Raw genomic sequence first — 19804 nt, 5'->3', positions numbered from 1 at the left:
TTCTTTGATGAGAAGTACTTTCAGAGTCCTCTGGGTTTCCTCCAATGAGACGTAAATGTCCAGCTTTAGGATAATCCCATTCCTGATTCATTGATTTAGTTTATTTCACTGAAGGATTTTGGAGTATTTCTGCCAGGTCCTTAATTTAAAAAGTGATTTTTCTCAAATTAAATAATTTCTGATATAGCCACAAATTGTGTACATCATTGTTTTGTGCATGTTAAATTGTCCTGTGTAATCACTTTTGTGCATGTTAAATTGTCCTGTGTAATCATGTTAAATTGTCCTGTATTCCTGTGGAATATTTGATCTTTTCTATTAAATCATAATTTTTTGAAGACAGAGACCAAATTATGTTCATTTTATTTATTTTTATTTTTATTTTTTAAATGTTTATTTATTTATTTTGAGAGAGAGACAGAGCAAGCAGGGGAGGGACAGAGGGAGAGATTGAATCCCAAGCAGGCTCTGCACTGACAGTGCAGAGCCCAACACAGGGCTCTATCTCACAAACTGTGAGGTCCTGACCTGAGCGGAAATCAAGAATTGCATGCTTAACTCGCTGAGCCATCCAATGCCCCCAAATTATGCTCATTTAAAAATACAACACAATAACTGCTTTACTTTTGCCTAATACTTAGAATAGTGAAGTTTACATTTGATAAAATGGCTGATTATCTAATTTGTGTTATTCCTACTAATAGGATACATTCTCTATTCTTAAAAATTTTAGGTATTTCTGTCCTAGTTAATTGATAAATGAACTTCTGTTTGTTTGTTTCTTACTTCAAGTAGAGCAATACATTGGGGGAAGATACTATGGATAATTGTCAGAGTAATAAATAAATCAGATAGTTTGGAAAGTGATAGTATGGGGGAAAAAAAGCTCCAGCACCTGCGGTAAAGTAGATAGTAAAAAAAAATCTAGGGGTACCTGGGTGGCTCAGTCAGTTGAGCATCCAAATTTGGCTCAGGTTGTGATCTCACAGTTTGTGAGTTCAAGCCCTGCATCCAGCTCTCTGCTATCAGCGCAGAGACCCCTTCAGATCCTATGTCACCCTCTCTCTCTGCCTCTCTCTCTCTCTCTCTCCCTCTCTCAAAAATAAAAGATAAACATTAAAAAAATCTAGAGTATTTATGTTGTTGGGATGAGCACTGGGTGTTGTATGGAAACCAATTTTGTCAATAAGTTATATTAAAAAACAAAGGGGTGTTGAGAAAAAAAAGAAAAACTTCATTTATTTGGCTTTAGTAAATGAAAAAGAACTGTAGTTTTATATTTAAATTAGAGTTGATTTCAAGAACTCATACTATAAGTAGGATGGTACATTTTTTGTGTTCTACCCATTCCTATCCATGGCAGATATTACTAATCAATTATAGCATTCTTCCTTTTTGATCTTGAACTCTATCTCCAAAGTTTTCTTAATATAATGTTCCAGATAAATACTAGCAATAAGTTGGAACTGGTACTTGAATTGAAACTTTTTGCTTTGCCTGCCATAAAATTATCGAGTGAAAAGATGTTTCTGCCCCCACTAAACTTATATTTCTTCCCCATCAGATCTAGAATAAATATCACTAAAAACCCTGTGTCTACCACAGAACATCTCAATTTCATTATATAGTTTTAAGTCCATACTAACGACAACTTTCTAATTGCTGAAGTTTCCAGGCTTGATAGATAGCACAGCTTTTGGTGTTAAAAAAAAATATTGGGAATGCAACCTGGTGCAGCCACTCTGGAAAACAGTATGGAGGTTCCTCAAAAAACTAAAAATAGAACTACCCTACGACCCAGCAATTGCACTACTAGGCATTTACCCAGGAGATACAGGTGTGCTGTTTCGAAGGGACACATGCACCCCCATGTTTATAGCAGCACTATCAGCAATAGCCAAAGTATGGAAAGAGCCCAAATGTCCATCGATGGATGAATGGATAAAAAAGATGTGGTGTGTGTGTGTGTGTGTGTGTGTGTGTGTGTATGTATATATATATATATATATATATATATATGTATATATATATACATACACACACATACATACATACACACACTGGAGTATTACTCGGCAACCAAAAAGAATGAAATCTTGCCATTTGCAACTACATGGATGGAACTGGAGGGTATTACGCTAAGTGAAATTAATCAGAGAAAGATAAAAATCATATGACTTCACTCATAAAAGGACTTTAAGAGACAAAACAGATGAACATAAGGGAAGGGAAACAAAAATAATATAAAAAGAGGGAAGGGGACAAAACAGAAGAGACTCATAAATATGGAGAACAAACTGAGGGTTACTGGAGGGGTTGTTGGAGGGGGGATGGGCTAAATGGGTAAGGGGCATTAAGGAATCTACTCCTGAAATCATTGTTTCACTATATGCTAACTAATTTGCATGTAAATTTAAAAAATTAAAAATAAAATTAAAAATACACACACATATAGTTATATATTCTTTTTTGTCTCTCTCCATTCTCTCCTTTAATACCATCTGCAAAAACTCTAACATCATGATTCAATATAAGGCTTTTCATATTTAATCATTCTAAATGTTGAGTTCTAATAGATCTTGACTAATGGTATTCATGGTAAATCTTATTTTTAAATGTGTATTCTGACCATTGAGTTGATTATGCAGGTATAAACAAAAAATATGTTTAAACATGCTATGTGGTTTTGCTTTTTGCCTTGTCTTTTGGTAGCATCTGGGATCAATCAAACCAGCATGCAGCTGTGTAGAGGTAAAATGTGCTATGCAGTCTCCCACTTGGCAATATTGTATAGAAATGATTCTTTTATTATTTATCATCCTAATCCAAGAGAAAACCAACTTCTCAGAAGTAATACTACTGACTCTTGGACCATAATAAATGTAGGTAATGTCACTAAGTATTTGTCCATTTAGGTCAGGCTGACCAATCACTAGTTAACATCAATTAGCTAAATTGTATTGCATGTTTGCACAATTGAGCTTTTAGAACTTTCCATATAGTGACAGTTATTTTTTCCAACTAGAAGCTAGTTGTAATCAATGGCCAGAACACGGTTCCATATTAGAATGAGAAAGTAAATATAATGCTCTTCATCTACTTTAATCAAGGTTCATGGGGCTGCAGAGGAGACAGTTCCTCACAAGAACATCTGGCAGCCAGAGTGGTAATGTAGCTCGGCTTCAGATGTGAATGCTTAGAATTACTTTGCTGGAACAGCACAGTGTGTCAGCATGAACCCACATAGAATCAGAACAGTTCCTGTTATGTGCAGGGAAACTGGATGACTGAGAACCACACGTTAGCCTCCATTTTGTGGCTGGAATCCCAGAAATGCCAATGGGAACTGTAGATGTTGACCGAAAAGATGTGACCTATCCATTATATTTGAGTTCCAAAGCCTCACTTGGTAGGTCTGGCACACTTTAAAATATAATTTATGTATTGATGAGATGTTTTTCTTTAAAACCAGGATAATGCTGATGTTTCAATCAGTTCTTTTATGAAAAACAAACTAGCGAATATGGTTCTATGGGTTTCTGTGTTTTTTTTTTTTTTACCAAAAGTAATTTGTCACAAAATATTTTAATGATACTTGTTTTAATAGGTATTTTTCTAGCTAGCAGTTTAAGAGGAAAATGATTGCTTAGGATGCCATGGGGACCTGCTAAACAATCTGGATATCTGTTTGCTTGTGCTCTCAGGTTGCAGCAGAGGTCATCCATAACTGCGAGGCCTGGTTTACTCTTAATCCTGCATTGATCCGAGGAAATTAAAGAAAAAAAAAAGGTGAGGTAACAGGAGGAATTAGGACATGGGTTTAAACTTTTAAAAAGTCAATATATGAGATTGATAAAGATTGAGGCTTTTGGAGATATAAGCCTCAATAAAAAGCTTAGAGGGTCTTTCTGATTCATTCTTTGTCTTCAGAAAGATTCTCTTTGCTTTGTTACTGTTTAGTGTTTTTTATTTGTTTTGTTTTGTTTTTTGTTTGTTTTTGTTTTGTTGTTTTCAGATTATTTTATCTCTTACCCATAAATTTTCCTTTGTTGCTGACTCAGTTAATATTATGTTTAACTATATATAATAGAAATCTGATTATAGTGCTTTACCAAATAGAACTTTTTTTTTTACATGTTGAAAGAAATCAAGAGTTAGGCAGCTCAGGATGGTACAGTAGCTTGAAGGAACCATCAAGGGCCCAGATTCCTTTTTATTTCCATGCTATCGTCCTTTGTGTATGGCTTTATCCTGATGCTCACAAATACTTGCTCCATCTCTAGGTATCATATTCCTGTTTCAGGCAGAAGCAAGGGATGAGGTTGAGCAGAAAAGCCTGTGTTCACTGTGTATTTTCCTTTTGAATTAGGGAAACAACAGATTTTACCCTTCCCACTAGACTTCCTCTTACATCTTATTGGACAGAACTGTGGTCATATGGCTTTAGCTTCAAGTCTGTCTTTGAAGGATGAACATTTTTAGTTTAGCACATGCCATCCCAAAGAATATTGTAATTCTATAGGTAGTGATGAAAGGGAAAATAGATGCTACATAGGCAAGTAGCACCATCTGCCACAGTTGTTAACTAAAGTCAGCTTCAGAACTCCTTTGCTTGTTTTTCCATCAAGGAAGTGGCATATATAATATTCCAAATTATAATAATCTCTTAGCCCAACCAAATCATTCTTGATGCTTCCACAAGTTCTAAACCACAGATCTGATGAGGTCACTCCCGTTGCCTTTGGGAAGCAATCTGGATTTCTTTAACACAGCTTGCATGATCTGACTCTGCTTCTCTTCCCAGCTACTTGCCCTGTTACTTGCCTGTACGTGCTCTGTGTACCAGGCCTCCTAAACCACATGTACTGTTCTTTCATGTCCCCATGTATTTACATGTGTTGCTTCATTTGCTTGCATTATCTGTCCCTCATGAGTGTCTACTGTTAATTAAATACTGGGTTTTGTTGTTGTTGTTGTTTTTGCAAGGCTCTGCACCACTGTCCCTCCTGACATGTGGGCCTAGTTGGCTCCTGCTTCCTCTGTCATCCTACATTGCTTTGAACATGAATCTGTTACGCTTTCTCTCACTCTTTTAAAGTTGTTTGCCACTCCCACTATACTGTGAGTTGAAAAAGGGATCGTATCTTATTAACTCATGTCTTATTCATATGATTAATGCATCAGGTAAGCCCTCAATAAGTGCTTCTTGGATGGTCGAATGAATCAACTGATCAGCAGTGCACATCACTGTTTTAAGGATCTCTGCCTCCATTGAAAAGCTTTTACCTTAATAGTAAGACCAGAGTAAATCTACATAAATGCTCTTCATTTCCATGTAATTGTGATTATATACCGTACTATAAATTTTTTTCTATGAGGAAGACATCTTGTATAAATACCATATAATGCTTTCAAGACCTATTCTTTAATGTTTTGTATAGCACATGTTTAAAGATGTAAGACATAATACTTAGAACCTACAGTGGTTATGTAGAACATGGAGAATGCAACCTAAGGCTGACATTAGGAATGCCTGCAGAAATCCCAGGTTCACACATTCCTAGGCCCGAGGATTGCAAAAGTATTTGCTTTTCTTGCAGGAGTTCTGAAATGAAGCAGCAGAGATTGAGTAGAAATTCCACAATTGACTACTCTACTTAGAGAAAGTCAAATGTTCATTAGGTTTTCAGTAGGTAGCTATTATTTATGTACCCCTTAGGTATTATTGTGAATTATGTTTTAAGGAAGTGTGTGCCCAGAATTATTAAAGTCCTCCATGTCAGATATTGCTTTGAAATATTTTTACCTCCACCATTCTGGAGAACAGCCTCATATGAGGTGTCTTTTTATGTTCATATCTAAAATATCATCTAAAACTATTTATCACTGTGTACATTTGTGTTTAGTTCAAAGTTACTTCTTTTTTTTTTCTTTCAAATTTATGCCATAAATGTATTCACATTATCCTATTACCTTTTTAATCCTTACAGGTTTTTTTTAATTTTTAAAAAATTTACATCCAAGTTAGGTAGCATATAGTGCAGTAATGATTTCAGGAATAGAATCCAGTGATTCATCCCCTACATATAACATCCAGTGCTCATCCCAGCAAGTGTCCTCCTTACTGCCCCTTGCCCATTTAGCCCATCCCTCCACCCACAACCCCTCCAGCAATCCTCAATTTGTTTTCTGTATTAAGAATCTCTTATGGGGTGCCTGGGTGGCTCAGTCAGTTGAGTGTCTGACTTTGGCTCAGGTCATGATCTCACAGTTTGTGAGTCCAAGCCTTGCATTGGGCTCTGTGCTGACAGCTCGGAGCCTGGAACATACTTCAGATTCTGTGTCTCCCTTTCCCTCTGCCCCTCCCCTTCTCATGCTCCATCTCTCTCAAAAATAAATATTAAAAAATTTTAAAAAAGAGTCTCCTTATGTTTTGTCCCCCTCCCTGTTTTTATATTATTTTTGCTTTCCTTCCCTTATGGTCATCTGTTTTGTATCTTAAATTCTACAAATGAGTGAAGTCATATGATATTTGTCTTTCTCTGACTAATTTCATTTAGCACAATACACTCTAGTTCCATACATGTTGTTGCAAATGACAAGGTTTCACTCTTTTTGATTGCTGTGTAATGCTCCATTGTGTATATATACCACATCAAGAAGTCACATCTGTGTTTTCATTTACATTTTCATTTATGTAAGAGATACATAAATTCAAGTAAGATTGTAATAATAATGAGTTCACGGTTTCCAATTTTACTGTAGGAGGCCATGTTTGGAAGGAAGGAAGGAACGAAGGAAGGAAGGAAGAAAGGCAGGCAGGCAGGCAGTATTTAGAGGAAGGAAACTACAAGGATTTGTTTTAATGGAAGAGAATTCTGTATTTCAGAGTCTCGAGTTTCTGGTGGCATTGGATGCATATGGCTCACATGGACTTTGAGATATTTTCTCAGGAATAAAGTTTTGGTATAATGTGTTATATTCAGTGTTCATGTGCTGTGAATGGTAATATTTGAGTAATATTTCTGTCTCTCTCACTGAGCATAAACTTGACTTCAGAAGAGAATGTGGGGGGCAAAGAAGTTCTCTTTCTTTTTGCACACATAAGCAGCAGGACATGATACCTGGAAACAAAGAATTAAGCAAAATGTTTTACATTTTTGCATTGTAACTATGTCAGGTTTCAGAACTTTTCTTTATCTTCTTTTAATGCTAGAGTTCAGTTTTTTCCAGCCTAATTGATTTTCTTCCTGTAAATTCCTATAGTTCCAGATTTATATCATACCTTTAGTACTTTTCATGGATTGCTTTCTCTTATTTTCTGGTTGTTTCAAATTTTGTCTTCTTGATAGTTTTGAATGTTAGAGACAAAATAAGGCTGGTTTCACAGTGGACCTCTTTTCTTAAATACATCCATTCATGGGAATGAGACAAATTACTTAATGACTTTAATGCATAGTATTTCTGTAATGTTCACGTCCAGAATTTCAAAATGCTCCTTTTTTTACAGAAATAAAGATTGTATTTCTTTAATAAACTTTATTATTAACCATATTTGACAGAGTAACAGAGATTGAAGCTATTTGCCTTTGATCATACAGCTAGTGTTAGAAATGCAAGAAGCTTCAATTTTCTTGATTTTCTAAGCTAAACCCACCTAGCAACAGCTTTGAGAGTTACATGAGTTCTCTTGAGCAGGTTTCAGACTAGCTCTGGTGCCAGCTCAATGCCAAGACCGATAAACAGAGTCACCTCCACTGTGGTTACTGCCAGACATGGTAAGATGAATGTCTCCTGGTCTAAGCCTGAGGATGGTTTGGTGACATTCAATTTGTACACAGATTTTTGGTGCTTGACTTGATAAACACACCACACACAAAAGAAAAGTAAACTTTGGCCAATTCTATTTCATAAAATAATCCTCAAGTCAACAAACTACAAGAGAAAGTAGGGTTTTTTTTTGTTTTTTTTTTGAGTCTTCCTGTCATGATACTCCACAAGAGGTATCCTGGTTTTCTGTAAAATTCCATGATTTAGATTTTCTCTATTCATTACAAAGCATCTAATATAGTTGTAGTATTCATGAAAATGCCAATAATTAACAATGCTATTCAAACACAATGCCAACAATTAGCTTAACACAGATCACAATTTCAAACTAACTGAACCAAGAATCCAAGGTGGAAAGACAAACAAAACAAAACAAAACAAAACACTAAAAAAACAGTGTACTTGGCTTTAAGAAATTATCAAACTAATAGAGAGGCCTTCTAAGTTGAGTAACAAATAATCATTGTTATTTATGCACGATTAGGGTGCTTTCTGAACATACACAGTATGACTTAATTGTTACATCTGGACTTCACAGCTTGAAGAGAATTTCTATAAATGTTTGCATTTGTTTTGATCCTCACACACATAGGGAGAGGTAGATTAACTATTAATATCTCTACTAATGGATGGGGAGAAACAATTTCTCAAAACCAAATAAGGGGAGTAATTGTGTTTGATGCTTTGTTTACCCTGAGATTTACTCAGTCTCAATCATTCCACCTTCCTTAATTTTTCTAGTCAATATATTTTGCTTCTATATGAAGATAGACTCTCTGCCTGTTATGTCTGTTGCATTGTCTCATTGTTTATACTTTCATTATTGAGTGCCCATTTCCTATTTATGTCTTAATCTCCCATCTGCGAAATGCAGATAATAATAGTGCTTACCTCAAAGGCTTTGATAAGACATAACATAAAATACATGAAGCACTGTACACTAATACTGTGAGTAATTTCCACATTTGCTTCACATGCATGCATATCAGGCATGCACAAGACACACACACACACACACACACACACACACACACACACACACGTTCATACCTGACTTCAATTACCAATGGTACTACTATGGCTAGGTAGAGCCAAGATTTCGTTTATCCACAAGAGGTACAATAACACCTGCAAAAGCACTTCTCAAAGTTTTTGTCTCAGAAAGCTTTTACATTTTTTTTTTTTTTTTGGTTTGGGTTTTGTTGTTGTTTTTACAGTTTTAAACATTATCAAAATTCTTCGAAGTCTCTTGATTTGGGGGGATGATATCTACCAATATGATATATTAAATATTAGACATTAAAACAGATATTTTTTGAATATTTATATTTATTTATAAATAACAATAATAAGTCTATTAGTTAACACAGACAAAAATACAACTATGGTTTTTGAAACAAAAGAATTTTGTAAGAAAATCTGGCTGAGGCTTTCTGAATTCTATTCTCTGTCCTCATCAGGGAGGAGGCAGTGATACTTGGCTGTGATACTTTTACTTAAAAAAATTTTTTTTAATGTGTTTATTTTTGAGAGAGAAAGAAAGATCCAGTGCATGAGCCAGGGAGGGACAGAGAGAAAGAGGGAGACAGAGGATCTGAAGCCAATTCCAGACTCTGAGCTGTCAGCACAGAGCCTGATGCAGGACTCAGACCCACGAACCATGAGATCATGACCTGAACCAAAGTCGGATGCTTAACCGACCAAGCAATCCAGATGTCCTTGCTGTGATACTTTTAAACATGCAAAGACAGAGATATCACCCACAAATTTGTTTATGTGATTAGACACACACTTCACAACTATACAGATGAAGCAGGTGGAACTTGTAAATGGCATTTTATGATTTATTTACTCTAGCAGTAAATCACAGGGAAGACTTCCTCTGACATACTTTTGATTTAATATCCTTTAACTGAATTTTAGATTATAATGGTGATTATAAATATAAAATTACTGAGAAATGGTGCTTGTATGAATCAATAACACCAGGAATATGACAAGAATATTGAAATAGAAAGTGTTTTATGGTAGTAAATTGTATTTCAAAGAAACTGATAGATATTGGTATTCTTATGACATAATAATAATGGCTTGTATTTATTTACTATATGCCAAGTGCTGTTTTAAATACTTTTCATGTTTTAACCCATTTTAATCCTCATAATAGCCCAATGAATTAGGCACTATTATTACCCATTCAATAACCTTGAATAATTTCTTTAATCTTTCTATGGATAATAAGAGTTCCTACTTCACAGGATAACAAATGTAAAGAGTCTAGCAGATGTTCTAGCACAGAATAGTTGCTTAACAAATGGTAATTATTATTATTCCTTGTTCCTTCCCTATTTTTCAGTATAGAGCTGTCCAAGCAAGCATTAAGCTCTCATGAAAGCAATGCTTCGATAAACTCACATTGAAAGGGAATAGAAAGAAGAGAAAATAATGCACAGATTTTTTTCCAACCTTTTTTTTTTTTCTGCTTAGCTCTTGATTTCTTTTGGGTCCATGTCCCTAGCATTGTGTCAATTTTCCCAACTCTTGGTGTAAACATATCTTGACATCTGTGTTGCACAATCACAAGTACTAAAAAAAAAATCCCTGCATTTATTTCATTTATAGAGACTGATCTTTCCTTTGAGAATATAATTGCTAACGTTTGGAATAATTCTTGAGAATTTCTGCAAAGCTGCTTGTATTTAAAATATTTTTCAAAAACATATGTGCATGTTTGCTTAAGCATATGCTGTATTTTTCTTTATCAAAAGCTGTTGATTAATATTTACATAAATATGCAAAAATCATTCATTTTTCTGTGCTGCAGATATGCCTAGGAAAGATCATTTTGTTTTCCTTGGAGCATGTTAACTATTGGCAGAAAGATAGAAAAATCTGTTTGACTTCTGTGGATTTAGGTGCCTCTATTGGTGAGCAGTCCACATCACTATATGACTTAATTTAGAGTGAGTTTATGTTGTCCAAAGCACCAAATCCCCAAATAGTTCATTTGATATTTTGAACTTTTTGAATGGCCAAAATTTGCATGCAGTTCTAGTATCCATGCAGAAATTACATACTAGAAAATAGATTGATAGAATGAAGGATTTGGTTTGGTTTTTAAGACCTGGTATCTGATATTTTTCGGGTTCAGACCTCAGAATCCATTTCACTAAGTGTTAAAGCCCTCTTCTTTTCCGTGAGGGCTCTGGCTATAGTGTCATGTGGAGCACATTGTCACCAGCAGACTCTAAGTCTTCATTCATCCCATCTCTATCTCTTAGGAAATTAAATATACACGACACTGACAAACATTCAACAGTCTCTCAGGTGGACACCTGTCTGAATTTCCAACACTTGTGCCGCTATTCCCTGTGCTGTAGTCAAACATTACCTCTCACTTTTTCTCAGTCATATAGTGGGTTTTATGTCCGTGCCTTTTATGTCTGTGCCTTTGCATTTTCTGATTCCCACCAAGATTATAACCTTTGTGAAGTCTGTCTCAAATGAAATGCATTCTTTAAAGCTTTTACTTATTCCCCTCACCTGATGTAATTACTCCTTTCTTTAAACTACTAGATCTATTTTGGTACAATGCTCTCATGACACTTATTATATTTTTCATTATTGTGTAATTATTTACTCATTTGATTTCTTCTACTAAATTTCATATCCTTCCAGAATATGAGCCGTGTGTTTTCTCATCTTTAGGTTAGCTAGAGGGGCCAGGGTAAAACTATGCTTATTAGAGAACACAAAAAAGATTCGCCCAATTTTTGTCCAATAAATAATCCTCATCCTGGCAAAGCCGATTCTCAGCAATTCCCTAAGTAATTCTGATTCATTAGATTTAGGTAGAGGATCAAGAATCTATACTTTTAGAAGTTTTCCAAATGGTCTGATGATTAACTGAATTCGAGGAACATTAGGTCAATTGGTTAAAAATTTATATTTGTAGAAATATATTTCCAATAGTATTCAGGAAAAGGAATATTTCTCAGAAAGGCTAGGTGCTTTTTTTAAAAATTTATTTAAAGAGAAAGACTAGAGGGGCGCCTGGGTGGCTCAGTCGGTTGAGCGTCCGACTTCAGCCAGGTCACGATCTCACGGTCCGTGAGTTCGAGCCCCGCGTCAGGCTCTGGGCTGATGGCTCGGAGCCTGGAGCCTGTTTCTGATTCTGTGTCTCCCTCTCTCTCTGCCCCTCCCCTGTTCATGCTCTGTCTCTCTCTCTGTCCCCCAAAAAATAAATAAACGTTGAAAAAAAAATAAAGAGAAAGACTAGGTTCTTAATGTGTTTGTTTATGGAGGAGAGCTTATTAAGCAAGTTCTGCATAGGTAAATGGGATGTTATAATTTGCTAACATCTTCACTATGAAGTTCTCTAAAACAAATGGTCTTTGTTTTGGTTTTCGTAGTATTTATGCGATGGCATTTTGCCACAATGGCATTTGATTAGTTTGTTGTCAGGATCTGAGTCGTAAAGGCCAGAATGAGAGGAGGAATTTTGGGGCTTGGGGGAAATGAGGATCAGCTACATCAGGGAGCGTGTGAAGACTATTTCTCTAGAATCACACTTGCCCTGTGGAGCAATGCACACCCTGGAGTGAACTCTGATTTGGCAAAAAGGTCCACAGCCCTAGATCTTTCACTGACCCCCACATGGCAGTTTAAGGCTGCTGGCAAGTACTTTGTAGGGAGGGCCCATGATGTCCTGCTCTCCAAGTGATTACTGCAGGCTTTTCTCTTGGTGCTGCAGCCCGCACCAAGTGGGTGCTAGAAGCTGTACCTGCTGAACATAGTACTGGCCCTGGCTCCCTTGGATAAAGACGTGAAGAAGAGGAATTTGCTTCTTTCCTGTACAAATGAAAGTGTCCAATAATTTAAGACAACAATGGGAATTTCCTTTATAGACACAGATTGCAAAAGAAAGCTCTAGGATTAATGAGTATAAATGGTCTCCCAGCAGTAAATTTTCTGAGCATAACTTGTGTAATGTGTTTGGACACAAATCTGTTGGATGAAAAGAGACCACTTTAATTTAATTGGCCCTACTGGCAAGGATACTACTAATGAAGCCGATGCCTTTTCCTCAGCTTTCCCGAACGCTTTGATAGCAAGCAAAATTTCTTTTCTTTCATCAGAAATGGGGGAGTTAATACATGTTCAGGAATTGTCCTGCTCCATTTTCTAACAATGTTTTAGTGATTGTTTTTGTTATTAGGCTTTTTTTTTTTTTTTTTTTTTTTTTGTGAAAAAGAGGTTTCTGTTGATGTGCTGGGCCTTGAGCAGTGTATGTCTCAATGTCTCATCCTCTTCAAAGACTCCTAAGGAAAGGTAAATGGTCTGCAACCTATAGGAATGTCTCCTAATTTAAGCTTGTATTTGGATATCCACAAACATTCCCTCAGGAGTCATGAACTGGTGTGGGGAAAGGGGAAAGGGCAGGAGCTTCAAGCATGGTGGAGCTGGGCTCATATCCTGAGTGACTTTAAGGCAAGTCATTCCACCTGACTGGGACATAATACATGAAGACAGTACTCAATTATTTGGGTTATTTTGGAAATCCAACCCCACAACATTTGCAAAAATGTCTGACGTCTATTTTGTGCCAAATGATGAAGGATAGTCCCTGCACTAAGGAACTCAAAAACACGAGGGAAGATCAAGATAGAAAAAGAATCCAACGTGGGTGCAGAGAAGGCATCTATATGCTCAGAATTACCAAGAATGGTAACAGCAAACTCACTTAGTAGGAGCAGAAAACAATCCTAGAGCATCTAGGGTTCAGTAAAAGAAAGGTATAGTGCTTTAACCTAGCCAAGAACTTAAAGCAAATAATTATAACTCTCAAATGAAACATTTGCAGTACTTAAAATAAGTCAAAGGTAAAATAAAATTAATAGTGTACAATTTTTAGAATAATAGAATATGTTATTAACTACATAGAGAAAAAAAAAATTAATGCTTTAGAGATGAGTTTTAGGTTTCCAACAACTTCCGAATACTAAAGCACTTCTGTTTTTACATATAAACAAATTGTTTATCATGCTTATTTTACAATTTTTTGATTACTTGTTTGCTTCTGGGACACTTTCAAAACAGCTTTGTCTAGTGACACCTCTAGGTTTTATAAGGGTATTGTGAATAGAGTGATACCAGTTCAGAAATTCAGGACTGAAATAAGCACAATTGGTCAATTAACAAAGTGGCAGGGCTAGGATTAGGGTGTGGAGAATGAGGTAGGGTCATGCAAGGGCAGGGTCGGACCTTGTCCATATTCAGCAGAAAAATGTCCCCCAAGTGTTTCTAAGACCCAATTTCTGGAACCTGTGAACATGTTACCTCAACAGCAAAAGGGACTTTGCAGATGTGATTAGGTAGAGGACCTTGATATGAAGAGATTTTATTGGATTATCTGGGTGGGTCCAACGTAATCATAAGGGTCCTTAAAAGTGGAAGAGGGAGGGGCACCTGGGTGTCGCAGTCGGTTAAGCGTCCGACTTCAGCCAGGTCACGATCTCGCGCTCCGTGAGTTCGAGCCCCGCGTCAGGCTCTGGGCTGATGGCTCGGAGCCTGGAGCCTGTTTCAGATTCTGTGTCTCCCTCTCTCTCTGCCCCTCCCCCGTTCATGCTCTGTCTCTCTCTGTCCCAAAAATAAATAAACGTTGAAAAAAAAAATTTAAAAAAAAAAAAAGTGGAAGAGGGAGACAGATCACAATAATGTATTGTGAGAAGTTCTCAACCCACTCTTGCTGGCTCTGAAAATAGAGGAAAGGGACCATATGTGAAGGAAAGCAGGCAGTCTCTAGGAGTTAGAAAAGCAGAGACATTGATTCTCCTCTAGAGCCTTCAGAAGAAACATATCCCTGCTGACATCTTATTTTTAGCCTAGTGAGATCGATGTCAGACTTCTGGTCTACAGAACTGTAAGATAATAAATTGGTGTTGTTTAAGCAACTATGTTTCAGGTAATATGTAAAGAAGCCATAGAAAACTAATATACTGATTATTTAAACTTTTGGGATTTTGTTCATCATGGATTTTTGCATTAGTTTTGATTTTTAATGTTATTTATCTTAATTACATTAAGGGTGAGGTTTCTGTACCCAAGGTGAGTGCCTCACTTTCCTCCACGTTGTCTTGGTCCCTCACTGGGATGCATCATTGCTGCGTCATGGGTCATGTTGGTGCTGGTCTCATGTAGAGAAATAATCGGCAAATTTGCACACTATGTCTCTCTTCATTTTGTCCAACCTGAAGAATGTCTTATATTCTTATCTGAGACTACAATGAGGATTTAACTTTGACAAACTATCATGGATGAATATTAGCAGCAACATAGCAAAGAGTATATATTGAAGAATCATTCTGTGGCATACCTTTATTATTCTTGGAGATCTTAAAATTGAATACTATGGGTGTGTTTCTGATATTGAATTTTACAGCTCTATTCAGTTGCCTGTATGAAGGACTTTTTAAAGTCAATTTCAATGATTTACTTACTCTATCTGGGAATATTATCTTCTGTTCTTGGGTAACCCTATGATTAAATTCTAGACTTGTGTCATAAACTGTCATCCTACAACTACAGAAAGATCAAGTTTACGTTTGTTTTTTTTGTTTGTTTTTTGTTTATTTTTTGTTTTTTGTTTTTTATCTGTTATCATAAGAGTACCATAGTCCAACACAAAAACCTGTATAACAACAACAGGAGTGATAATAGTACCATTTATAGAATAAGTATTGAATTTTCACATAATCCTCACAATAACTCTGCAAGGCATATTCTATTATCCCTGTTTGCCAGATGCGGAAACTGAGACTCAGAGAGATAATAATAAATCAGAACAGCTAACACTTAAATAGAAGTTACTATATGCCAGGCATTCTTCTATGGGCTTTACATATATTGACTCATTTGACTTACTATAGCCCTAAGAGGCATTATCCCATTTTACAGATTAGAAAATGGAGGTATAAAATGTCAAGCAACTTGCCTAAGGTCATATGTCTATTAAATGGAGAAGGTAATTTACTTGCTTCAAGTGATGCTGGTGGTAAAGAAATTGAGGAACAGGAATTCAAATCAGATTCATCTGATTTAAAAATGATGTGCTCTTTTTACTATGCGAGTTGCCCGCTAGAACCTTAGACCTAACGGATCTTCTAACCTTTGTCACACTCTTCTTTGCCATGAAATCCCAGGCACAGCTGGGGCCAGCTCCCTGTTTTTCCAGACTCACTGCATCGCTGCCCAGGGCTCACAGCAATGGATGTGAACACCACACCCTGCTGGTGTCCTCTGCCTAGGTTCCCTTGTTTGCTTCTAATCCCAGCAAAACACGTGGCAAAGGGGTAAACTGGCAAAACAGAGAGGATTTACGGTTCTGACAGCATGGCTTAGGCAAATCTTTATTGCCCTAGTGCCATGGGAAAGGTATTATCTGACTTGGGTGGGTAGTTGATAATGCTGTTACATCAATAGAACCTATCATAGTGTTAAAGTACAGTCAGTAGGGATTGTTTTACTCAGCAACGCTTAGAAAGAGCTTTAAAGGAAACCTTCAAAGTGAAGATTATTTTATTTTATTGTATTTTATTAAGATTTATTTTTATTTTTAAGAGGGAGGACTCAAGCCAGGAAGGGGCAGAAAAGGGGGGGACAGAGGATCCGAAACAGGCTCTGTGCTGAGTGCAGTGAGCCCCATGCAGGGCTCGAACTCATGAATTGTGAGATCATGACCTGAGCCAAAGTCAGGCTTCAACCTACCGAGCCACCCTGGCACTCCCAAAATGAAGGTCATTTTAAAACAGATATCTGAAGATATCTTCTACAGGTTGCATACAAACATGAAAGGTTTTTTGAATCTTAAAAAATAACTGATTAAATTTAGGTACTGTAGGGGGACCTGAGTGGCTCAGTCTGTTAGGTGTCCGACTCTTGATTTGGGCTCAGGTCATGACCTCACAGTTCCTGAGTTGAAGCCCTGCATCGGACTCTGTGCTGACAGTGTGGAGCCCATTTGGGATTCTCTGTCTCCCTGTCTCTCTGCCCCTCCCACTCTCTCCTTCTCTCTCTCAAAAATAAATACATAAACATTTAAATTTAGGTACTTTATTTCATGAAGTATTTTTAATCGTTCTATACCTAGTTGGCGGTAAACTTAAGTTTATTTTGAAGGGTGCCTTGTAGGCTTAAAACTTTTGTCAATTTAGATTGTAAATTAATATAAAGCTAACCATGACCTTTTCTCTGAGGTCAAACTTAATACCATATATCCTAGGCTGCATATTTATTTTATATATGTATCAAAAATTCGCTTATTTGGATGGTTCTGTTTTTACACATATATTTAGCATTTATTAATTAAGGGTAGAAAGTATCAACTTTATTCCTGAAAACCATGATAATACGAAGACTGGGGAAAACTCTTGAGCAGGAATCCAAAGACCTGATTTTGTCTCACCCATCACTAGCTATGAAATTGAACTTCTCTGGGTTTCAATTTCTTCTTTAAAATGCAGTTGTTAAGATGTATCCTTCCTACTTTAGAGTAGAGTGAGGAATAAAATGAGGTTATGTAAAGATAATTTGAAGACAGGGGCGCCTCGGTGGCTCAGTCAGTTAAGCGTCCAACTTCGGCTCATGTCATGATCTTGCAGTTTGTGAGTTCAAGCCCTGTGTCGAGCTCTGTGCTAAAGGCTCAGAGCCTGCTTCGGATTCTGTGTCTCCTCCTCTCTCTGCCCCTCCCATGCTCATGCTCTGTCTCTTTCTGTCTCTCAATAATAAATAAACATTAAAAAAATTTGAAGACAAATAGTAAAGCATATTCTACATAATTCAAACCATTGGTGTTTATTTTTAAGGTAATTGTTTTCTAGGGACTAAATACACTAGTTTCTCATTCACATTTAGTTGTGTCTTAATATGTATCATGTATTGTGTTTTTTCATTTTTGATGTATATTGAACAAGTGACCATGAAATGAAGAGCATCTGACTTCAGAAGAAAGTTTGATGTTTTGAGAAGCTTTCTGAACTAGCCTTTGGGGCTATGGCCTTGGGTCCATGCTATGCAACAGCTAGTGGCTGCATCCTAGCCTTTCATTGTTAAGAACTCATTTTACCTCGCAAGGTTTTAGTTTTCTCATAAGTGGAAGAAATGGAGATTGTATGAAATAATGTCCGAAGTCCATTCTAGATCTCTTAAGTTTTTCCTATTGCCTTAGATTTTAAGTTTGAATGGCGGTTTTGGCTATCAAGGAGTTTTTAAAGAGTGAATGCATTATTATCTCTAGAATTATACTTTAAAATATAGCAAGAAGACTGACTCGAGCCAATGTATTTGAGTGTGCTAATAGTTTCATAAGACTCATTCACAGAATTTAAATTTGACATTACTAGTCCTATTAAACTCATGTTTATTATTGTTTAAAAATAACTAGCATTTATTAAATCTTCCTTTGAGCAAGTCACTTTAATGAACACTTTTTAAAAAAAAATGCTTTTTAATGCTTATTTATTTATTTATTTTTTTCAACGTTTATTTTTGGGACAGAGAGAGACAGAGCATGAACGGGGGAGGGGCAGAGAGAGAGGGAGACACAGAATCGGAAACAGGCTCCAGGCTCTGAGCCATCAGCCCAGAGCCTGACGCGGGGCTCGAACTCACGGACCGTGAGATCGTGACCTGGCTGAAGTCGGACGCTTAACCGACTGCGCCACCCAGGCGCCCCAATGCTTATTTATTTTTGAGAGAGAGACAGACTTTGAACAGGGGAGGGGCAGAGATAGAGGGAGACACAGAATCTGAAGCAGGTTCCAGGCCCCTCGCTGTCAGCACAGAGCCCAACGTGGGGCTTGAACTCACGAACTGCGAGATCATGACCTGAGCCAAAGTTGTATGCTTAACCAACTGAGCCATGCAGGCACCCCAATAAACACTTTTTGTACATTGTATTAGATAATCCTAAAAGTAATCCAAAGTAGTAAGTGTGACCATTACCTCTATTTTATTTTATTTTATTTTATTTTATTTTATTTTATTTTATTTATTTTCCATTATCTCTATTTTGGAGATGAGGACATTGAGTAAGAAAAAAGGCTAAATAAATTTTCAAGGTCACACAACTGTTAAGGGTCATTTAGAGTTCTAATTGAGAACTTTGCTTTACATTCTATCATGCAAGAGAATAAATTCTAGTTTGAGGCATTCTGTGAATTATCTAAAAAAAGAGGCTTTCTTAGATTAAGCAAATACAAATTCTCTGTTTTAAGATACAAAGGGCCATCTTTGAACACCTGGACCTAAATTCATCACCCAAAGATTTGACTAAAGAAAGAATTTAAAAATCCTGACTTTGAAGTAGCAATGATACCTGTTTGGCTTTTTTGTTTTTGTCTTTTGTTTTGTTTTGTTTTGTTTTGCTATGGTAGTTTTAGATCTTCCATGTTAGCTTTGAAACAAATTTACCTTAAACGACTAATTATAGTCAGATATTATGGTATGCAAAATAAAAATATTGTTACTTTATATGCCATACTCAACATGGACATGAAGAAAGCAGTTATGCACCACAGTCAGTCCTATGACATTTTTCTTCTCTGGCAAAATTAAAGATGAAGATAGAATGTTAGCTTAATCGATTCAGGTCTCCATGTCTCCATGGTCACATGGAACCAAAAATTAAGGCGCATATACTAGAGTAGGTTTTTTTTTTTTTTTTTAATTTTTTTTTCAACGTTTATTTATTTTTGGGACAGAGAGAGACAGAGCATGAACGGGGGAGGGACAGAGAGAGAGGGAGACACAGAATCGGAAACAGGCTCCAGGCTCTGAGCCATCAGCCCAGAGCCCGACGCGGGGCTCGAACTCACGGACCGCGAGATCGTGACCTGGCTGAAGTCGGACGCTTAACCGACTGCGCCACCCAGGCGCCCCTAGAGTAGGTTTTTAATACTACTCAGTAGAGGGAGAT

The sequence above is a fragment of the Puma concolor genome, chromosome B4, assembly GCF_028749965.1.
Source record: "Puma concolor isolate L17-30 chromosome B4, mPumCon1.1.hap2, whole genome shotgun sequence".
In the NCBI taxonomy this organism is placed as follows: Eukaryota; Metazoa; Chordata; class Mammalia; order Carnivora; family Felidae; genus Puma; species Puma concolor.
The sequence above is the reverse complement of the archived record's forward strand: the minus strand, read 5'-3'. Positions refer to the sequence as shown.